Source organism: Capsicum annuum, chromosome 6 (assembly GCF_002878395.1).
Source record: "Capsicum annuum cultivar UCD-10X-F1 chromosome 6, UCD10Xv1.1, whole genome shotgun sequence".
NCBI classification, from domain to species: Eukaryota; Viridiplantae; Streptophyta; class Magnoliopsida; order Solanales; family Solanaceae; genus Capsicum; species Capsicum annuum.
In genome coordinates, this window is record NC_061116.1 from 200,225,030 (window position 1) to 200,247,575 (window position 22,546).

General features: G+C 34.2%; 1 long non-coding RNA gene across 1 annotated transcript; it reads right to left on the bottom strand.

The window, feature by feature from the left end:
• Positions 1 to 5,896: 5,896 nt before the first annotated feature.
• On the bottom strand, positions 5,897 to 12,967 carry LOC107874798. The gene is made up of 4 exons (XR_001675592.2): positions 12,790 to 12,967; positions 12,573 to 12,722; positions 9,461 to 9,516; positions 5,897 to 9,362 (listed from the first exon to the last, which is right to left on the bottom strand). It is a non-coding gene; the product is annotated as an uncharacterized LOC107874798 (long non-coding RNA).
• Between the last annotated feature and the right edge of the window lie 9,579 nt (positions 12,968 to 22,546).

Here is a 22,546-nt window from a genome sequence, read left to right on the forward strand (position 1 = left end):
GGGGGCAGCAAAACAAAACTACGAGTTTCGTTGGAATCAACCACCACCGAAAAACATCGCCGGCAACTCAAAAATTTTGATTAGCCGATCAACATTATGAAACAAAAATTTTTACTAAATAAAAATAACTATTTTTGTTCAAAAGGATTTTCTTTCCCCTTTCTAGCCTTTTTTTTCTTCCTTCTCCTTCCTCTCTCTACCAAAGTAGTGGTAGTATTTATAGGAGAGAATGGGGTATTTTTTTTTCCTTTTCCACCAATGTGGGAGAAAAGTATTTATAGAAAAGGATAGAGATTTATTTCTTGTCATCTATCAATGTAGGAGAAAAAGCATTTAGGGGAGTTTTTGGAATATAAAAGTTAAAGATAAGGTGAGGCGGAAGATAATGTGGGGAGAAATAGTACAATGTAGTACAATCTTTGAATTTCAAAATTGCAAAAGGATAAAGTTGGGGGAAATAGTACAATTTGACTTTATTTTTTGGTGGGAATTGGGTAAAAATTATGAGAGTTTTTGAGAATTTTGGTGTTATTTAAAATATAACCCCAATTGGAATTTAAAATTTAGCCATATTTATTTATTTTGACCAAATTAAAAATTAATTGACGAATTACATTGCAATTATGACCAATTTTTAATTATGGTCAAATCTAATAGATTGGCTAAATTAAATTAAAATTCGATAAGAATTAATACCTTTTTTTTAATCCCGAGCCTCTTGATTTAATAAAATGAATGCATATTTATCCAAATAAATTATTTTTGAGAATAAATTATATTTAAATTAAGATTTTAATCATTTGAATTTATTTTCAAGATAAGCCTTAATTAAATCCAATATTTTGTAAAATAAATATTTAAGTAACAAATTATATAATCTCTTATAACTGAACACGATAGTATATAATCGCTACTTAAAATGATAAAATCACGTACGAAAAATATTTTAAGTTTTTTTCTTTTATTTGGATGAAATAATTATTTTGGTTTATTAAAAACTGAAGAAACTTAAGATTAAATTTAGTCGTAGAGATCAAAAATTAGGTGTCAACAATGTCCAATGGAGTCATCGCCTTCCTAGTTAACCACCTCTTTTTCCCCTAGATTAGGCTTCTTTGATTCTCGAACTCTTTGACTCTTCTGTTGACTGCTCTAAGGCTACCATTATTTTGCTTCTTGACATGACATGACAATGGCAGGTTTTAAGTTACTGTTATACAACGGGCGATGAGTCATGAGTGGAGTGGAGGTCCAATTCAATAATGTTTCCTCCAATTAATCTTCCATGATTCCTATTGTCTTGAAAAATTCTTCCCTCACATTTTTCCTTATTCCATCCTCAAAACTATCGCTTACAGCTTTGAAAAATGATTGGTAGAATCTAGTTTTACTACTAGTCATTTTTCTTTTCCTGTAACAAAGCTATAGTCAAGAAGCGAATCTCTCATTCATTTTTATCTGGTGAAGTAGGGTCATTTTGTGCCAACACAAAGTAGTTTATATTACCTGCAAAGTAAAAATAACTCAAACGATGACGTGTTAGATTCTGTTAGTAATAAGTAAAGCAAAATGATAACGTAGGAAGTAAACACATAGAGTTGTTTCTCATCTCATGCGAATTGATCCATGAAATAATAATGACTCGAGGAGTTCAATGAACAAGATTTTGCTCAATGATATGAATAGGTGGAATTTGTCGAGAAGGTTCAACTCTTCTTCTTCCTTCAAGAAAGTGGAGGACAACAGAGCTTTTGGAGATATGGGTCGGGCTGAAAGACTGCCTACGTATCTCGCAGATGAGAAATCAGGCCCTACGCAGTTCAAAACTAGAACAGTTTTTTTTATTCTAAAGTCAACTTTCCTAAAATGGTAGCGATCATTTTGAAAGTTTTAAGAATGACTACGGACTTTTCTAAGAAATTTAGGAGACTTGGAGTACTTTTAGTCAGACTTTTGTATAGTAAGGTATATTTCTGCCTAGAGATATTCTATGGAAAATGGGATTAGATTAGTTCACCTTTGATTCGAATAAACATAACACGTATAAGCATATAAATAGTTATATTACACAAGCATATTGTAATAATCGTGCATCCTAATTAGGTGACCCTTTTGAGCCAAGGATTTGGGCCTAACAAATTTTGAAGAAAAAATATATGTTTGCTTAAGGTCAATCCATTATCCCCAAACTTTTATAGACACTAAAAGGGCATAAATGCCTACAAAAGATGACGAAAGAGGGAAACAATCTTTAGGGAAAGGGAAATAACATGAAAAAAGATACGTTCCCACACGGGATAAAAAATACTAATTCCTGAGTGCTACTTCTATCAGTCTTCCCCTTCTTAGCTTCATCCATTTCTTATATTGGTGACATACATTGATGTTCAAACTGTACCTTAAATGCAACCTCCCAAATAGTTCAATTTTTTGCTTAACTTGCTTCAATTCTTCTTACAAAAGTAAGCAAATCAAGTTATTTCCCAACTCCCAAAAGATAATGGGCTGAAATAGACAAGCATACATTTTCTTCTACACATAAATATGGTTCGTCTATAATTGACTCGGAGTCAATAGACGCAGGGCAGGTTTTCTAATGGGCCCAATACCTCGCTTGGGTATTGGATCATCTGTAACAACCCGTATTCAAGTAATATATTGGCGTATTCAAGTACGTGTATTGGTCTTATTTATATGAAATTAATTTTATTTTATTTTATTTATACCGGAATTTGCCCGTCGATGGTTCCATACGAAGGTTATTGAATAAGCTTTCCAACGATATAAAGATTTCCAAAAACGAATAGGTTTCGGATATAATCGAGCACGTTCGAAACTATAAAACGGTGGCCGGGATATTGGGAATAGTAAATGTGCAGGAAAATTTCCTGCACACAAACTACTGAGGTCAGCCATTTTTTTGGGTCAACTTTGAACGATCATAACTACCTTAATATAATGAACTGGGAGAGCTTCCACCTATGAAAAGAAAGATCTTTGAGTCTTCTTTCCAATGCAATTGGTTTCATCCAAATCCGACATCTGAGTAATGAGTTATACTCGTTTTACTTCAGCCTCTCAAAACAGATTTTTAAGATCAACTTCAAACGATCATAACTCCTTGTACAGGACGAACTGGGTGGCCTACTTTATATTAAATGAAAGCCCTTTGAATTATCTTTCCAACGATACCAATTTCACCCAAATTTGATATCGGAGCAAAGAGTTATGGTCGATTTACTTTAGCCTATCAAAACAGTCCACCATGAACAGATTCGGATTTACTTAAATTTTAAGGGCAATATGGTCACTTTTCATCACCTCATGGACGAAAATTGGTCATTATATACATATACTTAGCCTCATATCCATCATTTATCATCCAAATTATTGAAGAATAAGAAACCCTAGCCTAAGTTCAACTCCAATTATCTTGTGATTCAACCGTAGAAAATCCAAATTGATTCCGTAGTTGTGTTCACCGTCTCGAGAGCTTCGAGAAGCACCCCTTATTTGTGCCAACAAGACTTCGAAATCAAAAGGGCCATTTTATGATAAGGATGTAAATTATGTTGGTGTTATTTAAATGGATATGTATATATATATGCATGTGAGCATAAGAAGTATGTTATTTGATTGTTGTTGAAAGATGATTGAAAATGATGTTGGATTATTCTTGTGCATAGTTGGATTATGTTGAATTGTGAAGGAATTTGGTGTGATGATATGGTATTGAAATGATGATTATATATATATATATACACCTAAACCGATTGTTCAAGTTAATTTTTGAAATGCTTTGCAAATATTGATTGTATGGAATTATGGAAGAGAATTGTGGTGTTGGGTTGCTAATACTAGATGCCAAACATTTCATTGTAGATAAGTGATTTATAAAGGCGGGAAGTTGTGTTGAATTAGTATCCGAATCTACAACGAGGTATGTAAAGCATACTCTAACGATGTTCTTTGACATGAAAACACCAATGTTCCATCAAGTAAGATTCCGAGGTTGTCCAAAAACATGTATTGTTCTACATTACCAACGAAGTTGTTTCCATTCTATAAAGTGTCAAAATATTTCATTGATATACCGAAAGGCTCCTATTTCATTGTTGTGGTATTGATGATTCTGAAACACATTGTTGATGTACCAATGAGTCTTTATTACATCGTTATTGTATAGAAAGTCTATTACTTGGTTCCTATTGATGTATCATTATTCCAAAGGTACTATATTGGCATAAACACTAATGTAATAATCTCAAAAGCTTTTGAACTAAGTTATTGGAAAGATCTCTTATGTGTGTTACTTGATATACGTGTGGGTGGTAGCTCAGGGGCTTAAGCCTAGCATAGGCCGATCCCATATTTGATATGATTACAGTTGATATGTACTGGGGCAGCCTAATGGTCACAGTACGGTACAGTATTGATTATCGTTAGGTGGTTGGAGGTTCGGGAGGAAGAGGTAATGGCAAATGATAATTGTAAAGAATAAAATGAACGAATGTATACCGTTCCACAAATGTGTTTGAATTCAAGAACCCAATTCAGATTAATGATAATGTACATGATCCTAAAAGTGTTTATGAAGTGTGGTTCACTTCTATTATGATTTATTCACTTGCATCTGATTTTCTTGATCCCCCACATCACATATGATTATTTACAGCTTTACATACTCAGTAAATATTTCGTACTGACGTCCCTCACGGGGGACCTGCATTTCATGCTGCAGGCACAGGTGCTTCAGCTCATTCACAGCATAGATAGGAGCCAGGTCATACAGCTATTGTTGGTGAGCTCCAATTTGCTTCAGAGCTTTCCGAGTCGGTCCCTTATGTTTTGTTATTGTACAGGAGTCATGTGTCGGCGAGGGTTTGTCCCGACCCTAATTATGTCATGTATATCCTAGAGGCTTTGTAGACATAAGAAAGGGTAAAGTCATAGAAGTTTATATAGTGATGTTATATTTGTATATAGTGATGTTATATTTGTATATGTGGTGGCCCTGACGACTAAGTATTATATATATATATATATATATATATTTGTGCGTGTTGTGCTGATACAGGTAATTAGACTCTTCTATATGCAACGAAGTGCTATCCAAATTTTTAGTGACATGTAAGTGAAGGTACAGGTATTTGAACGGGTTCTTCTGAGCCTTCTCGGCTTCGGGTGTCAGTCCGGCCCGATGGAATTTTGGAGCGTGACATCATCCTAGGCTTATGCCTAATATAGGACTTTGGTTTCATTTTATCCTAGATGTCTAGAGTAGGTTTGAACATTGGTTCTCAAGCGGACAACTTGAGTTTGAAAATACGAACAGCCATTAGACGACTCATGTGCTAATAAGCCGTTCGCATTTCCAACACATTTTGAAATTGAACAACGGGGGCCAGGACATCCACGAAACCCCAAAACAGTTTAAATAATGCAGGAATATGCCATGAGATGCGATAGTTAAACTTTACAGAATCGAAACATATAAACACATAAACAGTTAATCAAAAGACGAAATCAAACATTTGGTTAGAACCTAGTTACAAATCCCTAGCAGAGTCGTCATTTCTGTTTTGTTGAGAAATTTAGACTTTTTGAGAAGAGTCGCCACTTAATTTTGAAGAAAAATTAAAAAAACCTTTATAGAATTACTTCAAATGATTCAAAACAGAAAAATCATTTTAAATTAGAAATTCTAGATAAGCGGCTCCTATTAACGTTTTAAGAAGATGTTAGGCAACTAAAATGTCCGCAAACTTGCAGTTATTCGGACTATTTGAAAACATCTTTTGATTAACTTCCGAAAAGATTAATTTGTTGAAATAGTGATTTGATTTAAAAAAAAAAGATTTGTGTAAAATAGATTTAGGCGACTTAATAGAGATTTTAACTAAGTCTAAACAAAACTAATAAACAAATAAACACATAAAAGGGGAAGTGAGGAGAAAGTAAAGGATTTAGGCCATTGAGCCCAAATCAACTAGACCTATCCTAGTCTAGTTGAGATTCCGACCCATTTCACCTGTCCTAAACTATTTTTCGAGCCTTTGGCTCGAGTCTTGCTCCACCTATATTAAATACAACTTTGGCTTCGAGACCGAAATAAATGAATAAATAAATGACTAAATGAATGAATAAAAAGAAGACTAATAAAAATTGAGACTTTTCAAGTCTCTTAATGACCTTGTCAATGGATTTTGACCCATTTTCCTTCTTCGTCTATCTTCTAGCACCCGCATGCCATGTACTGAACCTCGGGTTTAAACTTCGAACTTGACTCGAAGGGGTAGACCTCATTGGCCCATTACGAAATGCAAAAGGAGAGGAATCCATTTGGACTCGAGACATTTTTTTTTTGCATGCAAAGAAAAGATAAAGAAATTAATATACGTTCAAGGCATAAAAGTGACATATTTCAAAGCAAAAGAAAATATCAAGAACCAATTTTGAATGACAATGATAAGCACACTTGCACAAAAATGAGAGTCAACAAATAAAATGCAAAGCAAAGACACCCACTTACATGCCTCATGATTTATGTTCATACAAGAATGAATAAAGGTAAAAGAAAGAAGGCCATATTCAATAAATTAATGCAAGAAACAAACAACGTAAGCTTGCGAAAGTAAAAGGATAAGGCAACGAGGAAAATACTCATGACTTCTAAAATTGAACAAACATAGATACCAATCCATATAACCAAAGAAAATAAAGGTTAACTTTTCAAGCAAGAGAATCTTTAAATTTCAATTAAGGTGACATTAACGAAAATTCATACATCTAAATTCTTTTATATTATGAATCAATGAGAGACACGAATCAAGTCTTTACACTCACAAAGAGCACATATGATAATCCAAAGGGCGCAAGAAAATTAGAATAAAGTTTAGCATTTCTAAAAGTGAAATATTGTTTCACAATCATAAAATGCATGACTCAAAAATATCTAAATAATTCTATTTAGCCACAAAAATTCAAACTTTCTCATCATTTTGACAAATTTGAAAACATGCGAAAAAGAGGAATAAACATCGTGGATGAAAAATAAAGCTAGCACTTCATCTCTTATATGAAGATTTTGGAGATCCCTTAAAATAATTAACAAGTAAATGAAAAATTCTTGATTTAATCAATTACTATTTTTATTAAGGCGAAACAAGCAATAGTAACTATTTTTTCAAAATAAAAGAAATAACTTTACAGCTAAAACAAACATATCCGCCAACAATAAATTTAAACAAGACATGAGTTTGTCTTTTGAGCAAAGATCAAAACTTTATATATGACAATCAAAGAATAAAGTCAAAAGGCAAAACAATCAATATTAACCATTCTTTTCAACATAAAGAAAATAACTTTACATGCTAAAAACAAAATATCTACCAACAATGAGTTTAAACAAGACATGGGTATGACTTTTCAAGTAAAAAGATCTAAATTTTATCCAAAATAATCAAAGAATAAGGTCAAAAGGCAAAACAACCAATATTAACTATTCTTTTCAACATAAAGAAAATAACTTTACATGCTAAAAATAAACATATTCAACAATAATGAGTTTAAACAAGACATGATTATGTTTTTCAAGCAAAGATCTAAACTTTATCCAAAATAATCAAAGAATTAGGAGAAAAGGCGAAACATTCAACATTAACTATTCTTTTCAACATAAAGAAAATAACTTTACATGCTAAAATCAAATATATCCAACAACCATGAGTTTAAACAAAGCATAAATACATATTTTAAGCAAAGATTGAAACTTTATCCAAAATAATCAAAGAATAAAGTAAAAAAAAAAAAAAAAAACACATACAACTATTGTTAGCTCATTTTTATATCATGAACATGAAAATAATTAGAATATCGATACCACAACGTCCTAGGGCCTTTTAAGGCCATCTACAACATAAAATTCCAGCAAACAAAATAATATCTACGAACTATGAAGAAGAAAAAAGATGAAGAAGAAAACGATAATAAAAACTAAAAAAAAATGTGTTTACCTTTTTGGGGGTAGAAAAACGAGACTACGAGCTTCGTCGGAATCAACCACCACCGAAAAAATGTCGCAGGCAACTTGAAATTTTTTATTAGCCGACCAACTCTATGAAACAAAAATTTTTACTAAATAAAAATAACTATTTTTCTCAAAAAGGATTTTTCACCTTTCTAGCCTTTTTTTTTCCTTACTTTTTTACCAAAGTAGTGGTAGTATTTATAGGAGAGAATGAGATTTTTTTTTTCCACCAATGTGGGAGAAAAGTATTTATAGGAAAGGATGGGGATTTATTTCTTGTCCTCCACCAATGTGGGAGAAAAAACAAATAAGGGTGTTTTTGAAATTTTAAAATTGAAGATAAGGTGAGATGGAAGATAATGTGGGGGAAAATTGTACAATATAGTACAACTTTTGAATTTTAAAATTGGAAAAAGACAGTTGGGGGGAAATAGTACAATGTAGTATAATTTGAAATTATTTTTGTTGTGAAATTAGGTAGAAATTATGAGAGTTTTTGGGAATTTTGGGGTGGATTTAAAATTTAGCTATATTTATTTAATTTTGACCAAATTACAAATCAATTGACGGATTGCATTACAATTATGGCCAATTTGATTTCAATTATGGCCAAATCTAATAGATTGACTAAATTAAATTGAAATTCGATGCGAATTAATTCTTCCTTTAATCCCGGGCTTCTTGATTTTATAAAATCAATCACATATTTATACGAATAAATTATTTTTTGAGAGTAAATTATATTTAAATCAAAACTTTAATCATTTGAATCTATAAGCCTTGATTAAAATCCGACATTTTAAAAAATAAATATTTAAGTAACAAAATTATAAAATCTTCTATAATTGAATACGATAAATTATAATCACTACTTAAAATGACAAAATTACGTACAAATATATTTAATAAATTTTTATTCGGATGAAATAAATATTTTAATTTTATTAAAAATCAAAGAAACTTAGAATTAAATTTAATCGTGGAGGGAAAAAATTAGGTGTCAACAAGGACATCCAATTCTCAATCCAAAAAGGTTTGGTGTGGATGACGTCGAAGGCATAGATGAAAAGCTACTATGCAGACTATTTTGGGAAGAAGGGGTGTGAAACTGGTCAGACGGTCGGAGCATGAAAAATGTATTTGATAGTGAAATAGTTGATTTAGGGGGAGACGTAAGATTTGTAGTAGTTGGTTGAAGAGTTATGGTAACAAGTGGTGGTGGTGGTGTACATTGAATATTGACCCGCAGGAAGATTATTAGGCCCTTTCTTACATTTTTTACGTCGTCCATTAACATTACCTTTTGATGCCATTGATTTTCTTTACTAACCACCTGAAAAGAAAGAACAACCAAATTAGTTGACAACCTATTTCTCATAAAAGATGGAGATATAATGCAAACACAATGTGAATGCTAGTCTCTTCCTATACCTCTTATTTGAAGAGACTTAAAACCAATCTGGAACTGGTAGATCCTGCCTTGCCACCTACAAGGCATTAAAATAACATGAGCAAATTGTCCTGCAGTAATTTATTTCAAGTTCATAATATACAATAGTTTAGAGCAGTTTACGACTCCAAAAACCTACCAAAAATTGATTGATATATACATTTTCAGAAGCTACTAATAGTCTAATCACTTTGCATATAACAGTGACAAACTTGAACTTTTATATAGTGGTTGATAGTTGATGGCACATGTGAGATAATATTTTGTCTTTTGATTTCCTGTGAATTCTTGAATTGATTTTAGTGCCAGTCCTTACAAAATCAAGCCAGAATTCTTGAATAGAGTAATTGACATTACAAGAACCAATCTACAACACATGACCTATATATGTTGTACGACTTCAGCAACATACTCAGTATGATAGAATTCATGCCCTCTTGAGAAATAGAATAATATGACTTAATACTTAGTAACCGAACTGCACCAGATAACTTAGAATGTTTTGATTAGAATGTTTTGATCCTTCATACAATGGATGACTAACTTCCTTTAACTATTCATAAAAGTGCTTAGCATCATAATTTTTGGTTCATTTTAAGCCCCTGAGTGAGCTGTCCACACAGTATAATTCAACATAAATCCCTTCTTATCAAGATGTAATGTAACAAGATTGGGACTCAATAACTTGCCACACTTGCATTTCCAACAAAGACACCTAATTGTCCCTTCAGTAAGAAAATCATCAAGTGTTGTTGCTTTAGCAATAAATCCAGCTACCCCATATTTAAATTCCACCCTCAAACTCCAAACAGTTAAGATAAGTTCTATTATACATCCATGTACGATCTACGTTTTTTATATACACAAGAACGACAACAATAACAATAAAGAAGAGAAACAAAAGCCAGAGAACCAAAATAATAACAGAAGAAAAAACACCAACAATAGTTAAAGTATAAAAAAGTCTCTTTTTTACCTTCACCTAGTCCATCCTTGCACCACCCTTTACCTGGAAAAAATATACACTCACCCCTGCCAAGCTCCACCCCACCAACAACAACAACAACAACAACAACAAACCCAGTGTATTCCCACCTAGTGGGGTCGGGGGGGGTAAGATGTACACAGTCCATACCTCTACCTCTGATGAAGTAGAAAGGTTGTTTCCGATAGACCCCCGGCTCAAGACACGATTCTAGTGACGGACTTTGTTTCAAGTCCACCCCACCATTTGTTTCAAATCCATCAGATTCTAGTGATGGACTTCCATTGAGTGTTGACCACTCTTAAACTGCTTACCTACTGCCTCTACTGTTACTAATTCATCTATGAATCTACAACCTCCAATTCAACGCACGATCACTCGTTCTTAAATAGTCTTGCTAAAGCCCATGCTACCCGTTTCCTTATCTACTATTGCACATTCTAGTGATGTGCCTGCTTGTTATTCATAAGCTGCTAAGGATGACTGTTACTATCATGCGATGGATGAGGAGTATTATGCTTTGATATAGAATGGGACCTAGGAACTTGTATATCCATCACCTTCTCAGAATGTTATTAGTTGTTGTTGGGTATTCAAAATAAAGTAGAAGTCTGATGGATCTCTATATTGTCACAAAGTTGCACGCACCTCGACTAATTCCATAAATACCAGCCACCTTCCACCGTCATCTGGTAACAGGTAATAGATACCAGCCAGCGAAGTCTTTATTAGTCCAGAAATCTCAAAGAAGTCTATTTCTAATCCTCAAAATAGCAGGAAGGCTATGCGAAATCACAAATAGCAGGAAGCAACAGCAAATGACCTTGACATGACAGAGACTTTTGAGGCAATAGCAGTAAGGAAGAATGATTTGTACTTGGCTCCAAAACCTTTGTATTTCTAAATCCTAAAATTGATGCATAAGGATGCACATGAAATAAAGTTTCTTTTCTTCTTTTTCCACTGTTATTTGACACTGTTATTGGATGTAACAAAATGAAAGCAGCCCAGGAATACACCTATGTCCAAAATTTCTTAATATCTCATAATATACCCAAACAGAAGAAAAACACTCATCTAGTCTCAGCCTACTGTATATGCCTAGAATTGTCAAAATTTCAAAATAACTATTAACATCATTTTCTTGAAATCAACCTATTTGTTCAACAGAAAGAAGACAAACAATCAAGTCACAGAAATTGATAGGCATATGCCTATACCTTAGGTGTGATATCTAAGGTAATATGTTCATTCTTGAAAACATGCCGAGAAACTTTATTTTTGACGATGTAACAAAGAAACTTTAAACACTAAAGGACATTTCTTGTTGTTCTGTAGTTTCTTAACCAACCCCTTCTTTCTAAATTCTCACAGCCAACCATGAAAAGTAGAGCTTAAAACAACACACTGAATTTGAAACATTTCAGTCAATCAAGCAATAGTGTTGAACACAATGACAAAAGTAAACATCTATCGAAACTCCACTGTATGGATTAAAACCACAAAAATCAAACAAACACCAAAAGGCGACCAATTTGGAGAAATCAAGATAAAGCTTCACTTACATTTTGGGAAAAAAGAAACTTTGCCCATAATTCTTTCAAAAGACAACAACATCATAACATTCAATCAAACCAAACTTCCAACTATTCTTGTAACACACAATTCATAATACTATTCACTGTTGCACTACTCAGTTCATCAAAGTTCAAATAAAATAAGTAACAATTAAGTCATCAACAATACATATTTATACACACAGTCTAAATCATCTGAAAATCAACACAGAATTGTGGGTCTTAAGAAACAACTCATACCGGACAAAAATAAGAGATCGAAACTTGCGGTAACACTACATATATGATCAAAAAACCTTTATGTTTTGAACCCCTTAGTAAAATAGCTCCGCCACTAAATAAAAAAAGTCACAAAGGAAATTGAGATAGAAGTAATTTTAGCTCGTTCATTAACCCCAAAATAGAAACATTAAGTTATAGGGATTAAACTAACAGCCAAAAATTCAACAAAATTAGACAAATATCATAGGAAAAATACGAATTAATACAAGAAATGAAAGTCATAACAAGATTGAAATGAGACAAATTTACCTGACACAAATGATATTTTATCCAATGGCGTGCCTCGAACCGTCCTGCAACTTCAATGGGGAGGGGAGGAATTTACTGGAAATGTCGTGTCTCTATGACTGAAACTTGCAAGAAATTAGCTTTCTTGAAATCTTGAAAATTTTATATTATCTACAAAAACAGAGGAGAAATTCTCATTTAAGAAAAAAAAAAATAAAAAGTTTATGTTTTTTTATACCTTAAAAATTCTCTGAGTAGCTTTTTGTTATGGAATTTTCTCAGAAAAGAAGAGTCATAGAGGAGAAGGGAAATAGTGAGTGATTGTAAAGCTGCTCTCAACCCCGGCACTGCTGCTTCAATGGTTGTAAAGCTAACTGAACCCTAATTTAGTTTAGATAGAGAGGGATGAGGGAGTGAAAGACTACCGTGTAAATTATATTTTATATAACTATTTATTTAATAACTAAATATAATATTCTGACCATTACAGTTGGGTACAAATTAAATATATTTATTATTTAATATTTGTTATTACAATAATTGAATACATTTAATATATTTACAGAGCAGATTTTTTGTAATGTATTTAGTAATATATTTATTTAATTATTACAATTTTCGACTACAGTGATCGGAAATATACAACAACAACCACATACCTCAAGAGAAGTAGAGAGGCTATTTTTGATAGACCCCCGGCTTAGGACCAATAACAGTATAACCAATATAAAAAGTAAGCGCATATAAACTAGTATGGTAGACAAAACAAACTAATAGTATAACAAACACAAAGATAAGTATATAATAAACTAGTACGGGATGCAAAAACGCCAACACCACTAGCCCCAAAAACTACAGCCACAACACTACGAACCAGAAACTCCAGACCCAAAGGAGCACTTCCCTATTACTACCGTCGCGCTCTCACCCCCTAACTCTCTACCCTAATCCTCATCTTCCACACCTTCCTATCAAAGGTCATGTCCTCTGTAAACTGTAATTGCTCCATATCATGTGTAATTACCTCCCTTTAATATAATTAATAATAAATTTAATTAATTATTAATTTTTTGTATAAAGGTATGATTATATATTTAGTCATATATTTATTTAGTTATTAGTATTTCCAACGATAGTGGTTGAAAATATATATTTAATAATTTATTTAAATAATTATTTAATTTCGTATAAGGGTCTGATTTTATATCTAGTAATATATTTATTTAATTATTTATATTTTTGACTATAGTGATCTAAAATATATATTTAATAGTCTATTTTAATAATTATTTAATTTTCATATAAGGGTCTGATTATATATTTAGTAATATATTTATTTAATTATTTATATTTTTGACTACAGTAGTCGGAATATATATTTTTCAAAATTTATCGTCTAATATTCTGACTATTGTAGTCACAAATAGTATCGAAAAAATATTTTGTAAAAAAAATTAAAATAAAAAGGTAAGTTTTCCAACTGAAGTAGTCGAAAATTTACGACTAATTTTATTCAATCGAAACTTTCAGCCAGAAAATAGTGAATTTGTGATAGTGCAATAAGCCATTAGTTCTTAAACTAGTTTACTGGATATATGTATACCTTGTCCAGGCTGCTTTTTCCCATATCTTGCTATCCTCAGTCCTGCTTCCATATGAGTTTTCTTTGGCTTTTGAAGGAACTGACTTAGTATTTGAACATTGTAGGTAATGTCAGGCCTAGTGACTGTCAAGTATAATAGCTTGCTTATTAACCTTTGGTAAGGTCTGATGTCAATCAGTAAGGGATCCTGCATATGGTTGTCTTTCTTGAGATCATCATATTCTTTACTAGTTAGTTTTGTATTTGGATCCATAGTTGTCAATGTTGGTTTAGCAACTGATAATCCAAGATCAGATAGGATTTCTACAACATACTTCCTTTGATGCATAATAAAGCCTTTTTCAGACCTTACAAATTCTATTTCAAGAAAATACTTTAACTCCCACAGGTCGTTCATTTTGAATACTTGTTGTAGTGAGTTATTTTCTTTCTTTATCAACTCTAGGCTATCTCCAGTAATTAGTAGATCATCCAAATATTCAAGAATTATCACAATTCCTTTCATACTTTTTCTTATGAACAATAAGTGATCAAATTGACTCTGTTGGAACCTCAACTTAAGTAGAGCATCTCTTAGTTTGACATTCGATTATCTAGGTGTTTGCTTAAGTCTATACAAGGAATTTGTTAGACTGCATACTGATTTAGTCACCCCCTGGCTCATAAAACCTTGAGAAAGGTCCATATATATCTCATCATGAAAGTCCCCTTGAAGGAATGCATTGTAGATATCCATTTGATACACATGCCACTGCTTTGAGGCTATAATAGCTAAGATTGTTCTTACTGTTGTCATCTTTACCACGGGGGAAAAAGTTTCTTGATAGTCTATTCTTTCTTGTTGACTATATCTATCGGCCACAAGTCTTGCCTTAAAATTTTCAATTTCTCTTGAAGGCTTATTTTTTTTCTTGAATATCTATCTACAACCAATATATTTTTTGCCAGATGGTAATGTAGTGATTGTCCATGTGTTATTGATTTGTAGAGCTTCTATCTCTGCCTTCATTGCATCTATCCACTTAGGATCCTTAGTTGCTTCTTCATAGGTCTTAGGTTCTATGACAGTAGAGAAAACAGATAAGTAACTTTGATATTTAGTAGATAAGTAATCATAAGAGACATAGTTAATAATATTGTAAGGAAATTCATGATGAGTTGAGTGCGGAGAAATGAAATCCTTTATCCATATTGGAGGTTGTTTGGTTCTTGAAGAAGTTCTTATAGGTATCACACACTTGACTGAGTTCCATCTGTGTTGGAATGTTCTGTGTTTTTTATTGTGAGTCTATGATCTTGAGTATGATGATTAGTTTTCATCTATGAGCTATTTGAATCATGAGTAGATGTACTGTTCTTGTCTGTGTCATATACACCAGAACGAGGAAAGTGTAACGCCCCGAGAGTACACCCTGGCCACCACACGGTGCTTACAGTCTCAAGGGACAACAAGCTAATCCATGAGTTGTTACCTGCTATGAGCATTGAATAACAATAACAAAATAACATGTACAGAATAGCTGAATATGCCATAAGGTTTTAAACACTGAATTATTTCTGAATCATGAATCTAGAAAGCAACTGTCTGAAAACATCTATCTGAATCTAATAAAATAAAGACAAACTGACTAACTGTCTGAAATGTCCGAAAGCCTCTAAAACTGATTGAATAAGAGTTTATGGGATAGGCCTCAACTAACTCCAACTAACTACTGAACTGAAAACATGAAATTAAATATAGTCTGTCCTCAAAATATGAGGACTCAGCACTGATATAGGTGATAATTTGGAAGGACTATGTGCAATCCAAGAACTGAGAATCCGAACCCATTATATGATACATCATAGCGCAAAATAAGGGGTTGACAACTACTTAGGTAGATACTGAAAAAGGCTCTGCTAAAATTTTGAGACTGACTCCGAAGTTGATAGCTAAATAAGGGGTTACAAAAGAAAAAGGCTCCAAGGTCTAATAAAGCATAAATATGTAAATGAAAGACCTGTAACGTACCAGTAACCACATCAAGAGAATTTTCCTAATCTTGTCGGGACTGTAGTGCATACAATTTGTTTGGACGCTGACCACTGGTAGCACTGGATGCCGACACTCTCAAATTTGATGGCCTTGATTTCCACACCTAAAGTACACGTCACTGTCAGCTCTACACTCACCCTGATAGTTTCTACCACATTTTTAGCAAAGAGGATTTGTACGAGCATTGTTCACACTACCCTGCGACTTAGAGCCTGGCGCTTTATCCCTATTATCATTTTTGAATTTGGGTACTGGTATACTAGCTTAATATGGAGATGGAACTAAAGTTTTTTTGTGGAACTAAGGATGATTACCACCTTCTGACTTTGGCTGAGTAAAATTAAAGCTGCCTGTTCTAACCCTCTTGTTCCCTCTCTTTCTTCTGTCTTCTGTTCCTCAATCTCTTAAGCATGGATCATCAACATAGACAAGTCCATCTCCTTAATCAGTATTGCGGTCCTACACTCTTTGACCATATTGTCAGATACACCAGACACGAACTTACTTATCCTAGATTTGTTATCAGCCACCACATGAGGATCATACCTAGCTAACTGAGTAAACTTGAGGGAATACTCTTTCACACTCATGTTACTTGTTTTAGGTTGATGAACTCTAATACCTTAGCCTCTCTCAATTCCAACGAAAAGAACCTATCTAAGAAGGCAATAGCAAACTCTTCCTATTCTATAGACCCTGTATTTGCGCCTCTATCTACCTTCTACTACTTAAACCATGTATGAGCTACATCTTGCAACTGGTAAGAAGCCAACTCAGAACTCTCACTAGAAGTCACTCCCATAATGTCTGTCACCTTCTGGACCATGTCAAAGAATTTCTACAGATCCTCTTCAGATTTGGATCCCGAAAATAGAGGAGGATTTATTCAGGTAAAGTCTTGAATTCTAGCCGCAGTAGTATTGGCCATTGGAGTTGGCCTAAATAGCAGCTAGTCGAACATTCTGAGCTACCATCAAATGGGATGGGGTGGTGAATGCAGCTCTAAATTCTGCGTAAGAGACGTGCTCATCCAGGGGATCTTCCTAAACAGGCGGAGGTGATGGCTGGTTCACATTTCTTCTTCTATTTGTCTTTCTAGGAGGCATGTTCTATAAATGGAAGGAAGAGTAGATTATACAAAGATTTTAAAATGAGCATTATGCTCAGTCGCACGACATGAACACTAAAAAAAGGAAAACTTTTCTTAAACGCCTCATAGCCTCTTGCCTATAAGTGTGGCGCACTTCATACCCATGCACAAGACTCTACTTGATGTAGCTTTAAGACTTTCTAAAACACTTTAAAACCTTAGGCTCTGATATCAAGTTTTAAATGCTCCAAGAGTACACCCTGGGTGTTACACGATGCTTACAGTCCTGAGGGACCACAAGCTAACCATGAGCTGGAACATGCTGTGAGCACTAAATAACAATAACAAGATAACATGTGTGAAATATCTAAATATGCCATAAGGTTTTAAAACCTGAAACATTTCTGTATCTTGAATCTATAAAACAACTATCAAAAATCATCTGTATGAATCTAATAAAATAAAGACAAACTAACTGACTGTCTGAAATGTCCGAAAGCGTCTTAAACTAACTGAATAAGAGTTGATGGGACAGGCCCAAACTAACTACTGAACTAAAATGAAAATAAATATAGTATGTCCTCAAAATATGAGGACTCACCACTGCTATGGCTGATATGGAAGGTTTATGCGCGATCCGAGAACTGAGCGTCTAAACCTATGATGTGATACATCATAACGCAAGAAAAGAGTATACATCGGTAATTTGAATATACTGGTATGCTAAATGAGGTAGGCTGATATGCATAGTTTTATGTGCAAGAGTAATAACTGACTGAATAAATAACATACGTACTAAATGAAATGCATGAAATCTGTAAATACTGAGAATGCATGACCAAGCATAAAACATGTTCTAAATGAAATCTGTAAACTGAAATACTAAATACTAATAAATGAATAACTGATATTTGTATACTATGGTCAAGCAAAACTGAATATGAATTACTGGGCTGATTATTGGACTAAGACTGTGGGAGCTATTATCTAACCGGTATGCCCTAATGAGCAAATTTAGGGTCCAACCTGTAACCCCAGTTGGAAGGGTGTCAGTACCATGCCACGGGTACTAATATTACCTGTGTGGGTCCACTGATGTACTGCCCCAAAGGACTAAGAGTGTTAAGCCTAAACAGATGAGTGATCCTCTGGGAGGTAGTCAAGCCTAAACTGACGGGTGAATCCTCATATCCTACGATGACTATATAGTTCTGGAGTACCAGGACTACTACTAATGACTCTGTCTATCTGACGGGGAAGCCTCCATTCCTGCACTGACTCGATGCTAAATTCTACTCCCAACTGAATTGACTCGGAATACTGAACTGTTCTAAGTTTAACTTATTATGATCACTGAGTGAGCTGATAATGCTCATAACATATTCTAAACTATTCTGAAGATACTAAGACTAAGTAAACAACTATGTTTTCAGGGTATTTACAACCCCCAAGACTCGATAGCAATAATAGCAAAATAGTACTAAAACTTTGGGGATATAACATGAAAGCATTTACTCAAAATTTCTTCATGTAGGCATTTCATCAAACACTTGATATTCATAGTTTATGCTAAGCATGGGAATAGTTCAAAGTTTGTAAAAATAGCATGATTTCAACATTAACATCACTAAGTATGATTTAAGTCAGCGAATAGCATTGTTCAAATGTGTGGGGTTCAATATCAATAATAATTGCATGTAAACATGATATAGAATTATAATTCATGGGAATTCATGGTTAATATCATAATTAAAATTATGAAAACTTCCAAAGATCACAACTTTGAATTTAAAAATGGATACTTGGACTCCATGGGTGAAAGGGACCCATGGATGAACACTTAACATACCTTAGTTGGTGAAATTGAGAAAGTTCTTGATGATTATTTTAGGCTTGATCTTGAATTTTTGAAGGCTAGGGTTTTGTTCTTGAAAGAGATTAGTTGCTTGAATAGGAATTATGAGTAATGGGGCATATAATGCCTCTTTAGGATTTTTAATTTTGTGTTTTGGGCGAGTGATACGGGAAAGACAAGGGAAGGCTCAAAAACTACGCAAAACAGTCCACAAATCAACTAGAACCCGAGGACCCCTTTGAGAGCAACTTTCGGCCAACAATAACAACACAAGGATTACAAGATACAAGGTGTATTTTAACACCAAAACAGCAACAATGACACAAGATGAAACAAGTCTCGGATTCAACAAAAACACAAGGGAAATTGCATAGAAAATAAAGATAGATAGTGAGACCATGATTATTACAAGATTAAGAACCAAGTGTATTTCAACACTAACCCCTAATGAATGTAGCAATCAAAACCACACTCTTACGGTGACCATCAAGGTAATCGACTCACCTCAAGATCCACCGTTTCTAAGCAACGTACAATATCGGCTTTTCCAAGCCCTACACTAATGATGTCTTATCCAAGCCCTACACTAAGGGTGTTACACTCTCAAAGAGAGAAGAAGTCTTTCACATATTCATCATTCAAAAACTAGTGAAAATAATACTAAGGGGGCCTATTTATAATATATTACAAATGAAGATAAAAAGACCACTTTGCCCTTAATGAGAGAGGCAGCCATGGTGTGTAAATACATCATACGTAATGTATAAAATTCCCTTAATGAAGGGTCAGCCAAGGTATGTTATAACTTGAATGAATGGCGCCTTTTCAATGTTTCAAAAACCGAGTATGGTTCATACTTCAAGGCTTGTGGTTCTCGGGTTAGCATCAATGTAAGCAACCAAGCAACCTTTCACACACGAGATTGCTTTAAGTCATGCTCAAAATGATCCTTCCTTTTGTATCCTTGTTCTCTCGGGGTGACCAAGTTTTGAGCCTTTACGTGTTGGCCTTCAAAGATGTCATCAAAAGCTAAGGTGGTCATTTGACTCGTATCACACACGAGATTGCTTTAAGTCATGCTCAAAATGATCCTTCCTTTCGTATCCTTGTTCTCTCGGGATGACCAAGTTTTAAGCCTTTACGTATTGGCCTTCAAAGATGTCATCAAAAGCTAAGGTGGCCATTTGACTCGTATCATCCTCCCCATCTTGAAAAGGATTCAACCTTAAATCCAAACCTTGCAAAACCAAAGAAAAAACACACAAATACAAACTCCTCATGGACTGAAGGTTAGGGTTAGCACGACAAATCACCTCAACATTCCAAGGTTGCACATATTTAGAATATAACCAGATCCTTGAACTAAATATTAAATAATTAATGAAAAATGCACAAAGGATTTGGTTATGGAATTTACCAAAAGTGATACTTTGATTTTCATGTAAACCAAGCAACAAGTTGGGTGCCCCATCATCATAAAATCTATATTTGGCACCAGGGTCAAACGGGAAGAGTGGCCATAGACACGGGTCTAGACAACACTCCCCTTTCCCGTGGTCTCTACCCAAACTAAATGGCGTACTCTCTACAATAGCATACATATTATCCAAAGCAAATAGAGAGTAGAAAAAGGTATCACTCAAGTCACCATGAGTACTCTCAACAATAAAATCACACAAAGTAGAATGAGAAGTAGTTTCCAAGACTACACATCCCTTACCCTTAAGAGTACTTTCATCTTCCAAGAAGTGATTTCCATCTTTAGTAGAATGTTGTCACACTATAGTGGGTTAGCATATCGGCTATAGCTTCTAAGGCAAGCTATACCATTATTTTCACCATTAGGTTCATTAGGAGTGATTATATCTTCTTCAAACAAGACATTATACCTAAAGAGAGCATGATCTATTTCATGGGCAGATTTGGAACAAACACGTTCATCACTCTCTAAAAGATCAATATCAAGTTTCAAAGAGATTTCAAGTGCAAGATTATCCCAAGAATAGCTCTCGAGTTCACTCCTATTTCTTTGATCAACATTTTCAACATTATCACGCACTTAAGGTTCATTAATTACATCATACACATCCTCAAGTGTTTTCACACATAGGTTGATCAACACAAATTTCAGAAGATAATATACTTTCATTCAATATAATGGTTTCAACACTAGGTGGACATAAATCGATCTTACAAGAAGAGTCGATTCGGTCATAATAGGATCAACTAGTGTATCCACACTCACAACATGTACATCATCATCAAGTGGAAAAGAAACAATAGACTCACATATAGGCAAGCTACAACTTACACTCAACGGGATACTAGCCACACAATTATCATTCACATGTACAAAAGTGTAAGAGTTAGCCATTTTACCTTGAAGTCCTTGAGTAGATTCTTCTTTGTCATGGTGCGAAGGTGCTCCAAAATCTTGGGCAGCAACTTCCTTTTGGCTTTGTTCTTCTTCGCTTGCCATGTTGGTAACTACACAAATGTCCTTACAAATAGAAGGACAACCAATGTTAGCATGGTTTGGTGGTAATCCCCTCACTTTGCTCCATACAACCTCTCCTTTTTCCACTCTCGAATTACCACCTTGCACTCCCTTACTCCTCTCAATCTTTTATCTCTCATAATAATTTGGAGTGGAGTACATAGGCATTTCTCTTCGTGGCTTGGGCAGCAAGTAAGTCATGAGGTGATTCCCCGATTGGAATCTTACAATATTAAGCCAATTTTGCACGTTTGAAACTCTATGTTGTGCAAACCAATTGGCACCTAAGTATACATGACCGTATGTCAATGGAAGACTATCGCACCACACCTCCTCATGGTATTCAAATTGGGAAAAGACAACCTTGACCCTCTCGGTAACCTTAAACCCATCCAAGAAGTATGAAACTAGTAAAGGCTCACGAAACAACCCCAAGAAGTCAACCATGGATGGAACGATGTAGTTACTATAGTACCTATCATTTAATACAATGAGGCAGCCCGGTATCCCACAAACGGTCACCTTTCCAGAGTGTACATTCCTTCTTGGATCAATATTATAAAGCTCACGAGTACCCCTCGATTTTGGAGATGCATACTCTCTTCTTCTCATTGGACAACCTCCACTAGAGCTAGTATAACCATTCACACTATATCGACTTTGATAAGAAGTACTACAAAGTAGAGAATATGGATCTTCATACTCATCACGTGTACTCTCATCATAGCTCTCATAATCTTTGCGAACGAAAGGGTTATACCTAACACCAAATCTAGGTTCAGAGTAATAAGTGTAAGACTCCTCACATGCCCCAACATCATCATAAGATCCATCACGAGGTCCTACATCATCTCCAAAGTTACCATAAGCACTAGGCACTTCATTCACCTTATTTTGTCCCTCAAAACAGTAACT